The sequence below is a fragment of the Mustela lutreola genome, chromosome 10, assembly GCF_030435805.1.
Source record: "Mustela lutreola isolate mMusLut2 chromosome 10, mMusLut2.pri, whole genome shotgun sequence".
Classification (NCBI taxonomy): Eukaryota; Metazoa; Chordata; class Mammalia; order Carnivora; family Mustelidae; genus Mustela; species Mustela lutreola.
The window spans coordinates 41,541,757-41,544,666 of record NC_081299.1 but is presented as its reverse complement, the minus strand read 5'-3'; positions in this window follow the sequence as shown (position 1 = coordinate 41,544,666).

Sequence of the window (2,910 nt, the reverse complement as noted above, 5' to 3'; positions counted from 1 at the left end):
TCCGCATGCCCTACTTAAGAAAAAAAAAAATACTAACCCCTTTAAATAGTGTATGAAGCTTTTCTTCTTCTAGTCTCATGCCTAGGTCTTCCACCTCAACTTCTGCCCCTCACCCTTTTCAACATACAAAACTACCATGCCAAAAACTACTATCTGCAGTTCCCCCAATACAATATGTTGCTCCACATACTTCCACACATTTGTACACCTGGGTTTTCCTTTAAGGTGTCCCTCTCTTTTTTATCTTCACAGAAAACTCCTGCTAATCAATACTGAACACAAGCATCATCTCTTCAGTAGACTTTTTTTTTTTTTTAAGATTTTATTTACTTATTTGACAGAGAAGAGACACAATGAGAGACATAAGTAGGGGGAGTGGGAGAGGGAAAGCAGTCCTCCCGCTGAGCAGGGAGCCTGATGTGGGGCTTGATCCTAGGACCCCGGGATCATGACCAGAGCAGAAGTCAGATACTTAACGACTGAGCCAACCAGCCAACCAGCCACCCCGCCACCCCTCTTCAGGAAACTCTTTTTTTTTTTTTTTTTTTAAGATTTTTTTTTTTAATTTATTTATTTGACAGACAAGAGATCACAAGTAGGCAGAGAAGCAGGCAGAGAGAGAGAGAGGGAAGCAGGCTCCCTGCTGAGCAGAGAGCCCGATGAGGGGCTCGATCCCAGGACCCTGAGATCATGACCCGAGCCGAGGGCAGCGGCTTAACCCACTGAGCCATCCAGGCGCCCCTTCAGTAAACTCTTGATAGAACTTATCATCCTCAGTGAATCTGGTACATTAACTTATTCACAAATCTGCTTTCCCAACAGCCCTTTAATTCCCCAATGACAAGGATGTCTTCCCCCCACCTTTTTTTTTTAAGATTTACTTATTTATTTGAGAGAGAGCAGAGGGAGGAGCAGAGGAAGACGGACAAGCCAACTCTGTGCTGAATGTGGAGCCTGAAGTGGGGCTCAATCCCAAGGCCCTGAGATCATGACCTGAACTGAAGTCAAGTCAGACACTCAACTGAGTCATCCAGGTGCCCCTCTTATTCCTCTAACTCCATCACTGAGGCACAGTCTTATGAAAGTAAACATCTCAATATAACTGTTGTTAAATGAACAAACAAATGAATTAAATACTTCACTGGGCACCATTAAGAAATATAATTTTCCTGGGCGCCTGGGTGGCTAAGTGGGTTAAAGCCTCTGCCTTCGGCTCAGGTCATGATCCCAGGGTCCTGGGATCAAGCCCTGCATCAGGCTATCTGCTCAACGGGGAGCCTGCTTCCTCCTCTCTCTCTCTCTCTCTCTCTCTCTCTCTCTGCCTGCCTCTCTGCCTACTTGTGATCTCTGTCAAATAAATAAATATAATCTTAAAAAAAAAAAGAAATATAATTCTCCTTCCTCAAAAAGCTTATTGATATGTAGTAGAAGATTAGGAAGATATATAGTCATGAAAAGTTATGTAATAATATAAAATACAAATCAGAATTCAGAAAAAATATATAATCTTAAAATGGAACAGATGTACAAATATAAGTTATAAAAACTGAGGAAACAAAAAATCACTACAGCTTAGAATAATCTAAGATGACATAGGAAAGCTTTGAAATGAGTATTAAGAGAGGTAGGATTTGGAAGAATTAGAAAAGAAGAGGAAAAGAGGGGCGCCTGGGTGGCTCAGTGGGTTAAGCCGCTGCCTTCGGCTCAGGTCATGATCTCAGGGTCCTGGGATAGAGTCCCGCATTGGGCTCTCTGCTCAGCAGGGAGCAGCCTGCTTCCTCCTCTCTCTCTCTCTCTCTCTGCCTGCCTCTCTGCCTACTTGTGATCTCTCTCTGTCAAATAAATAAATAAAATCTTTAAAAAAAAAAAAAAAAGAAGAGGAAAAGAATTTTGTTTTAATCTACAAAAATAAAAATTTAATCCTAGGCTGTTTCAATGTATACAAGTGTTACATCATAAAACAAAAATATGTTTCTGCAGAAAAAAAAAAAATTGAGCTTTCCTGATTAACAAATCCATCAAATCCACTCAATGAATATCTATTTGAGCTTACTATAAGGCCAAGATCAAATTGTGAACCAGAGAATAGGGAGCTAGGATGAAAGACTTCGTAAGAGCAAGCTTTTGGGTCAAATCTCATAACAAAATTATAGTAAAAATCTCTACATAATTTGTATTTATATAACTATTCATTTCATCAATATCTGAGCACCTGTCGTGTTCTCAGCACAAATCTAAACACTGGGCATAAAGCAGCAAGCAGACAGACAGAATCCTGGCGTTCTTGGACCTTACATTTTATTGGGCAGAAATGGGTAACAAACAACACAAGCACATAAAATATGTGAATACCAAATGATACATGCCAAAGGGAAAAATAAAAAAAGGAAAAGAAAGATTGGGGGTTACAATTTTAGACAGAGCAGCCAGAGGAAGTCCCACTGAGAAGGTGACATTTATGTCAAAACCTGAATGTCAGGAAATAACTCTAAAAATATGGGAAGAGAGTTCCAAGCAAAGGGAACAGCAAGGACAAAGCAAATTACGCGAGGGGAACACTGGATGAGCAAGGGATCAGATTAAGGTTTGCCAACTGCCAATTATTTGCAGAAAAACCAGCTCAGTGGCATCAACTATATTCACATTGCTGTGCAACCATCATCTCCATCCATCTCCAGAACTTTTTCATCTTCCCAAACTATATTCATTAAACACTAACTCCCCATTCTCACCACCCCCCATCCCAGTGCCTGGTAATCACTATTCTATTTCCTGTCTCTATGGACTTTCTAATCATATTATTTTACTAGGAAGGAATCTCAAGTCCTGAAAGGCTGTGACTTTCCCAAGGTAACTCAGCTGCTTTCTGGCAGATAAAAGCCAAAAGTAAGACTTATTCAGAAAGGAAAG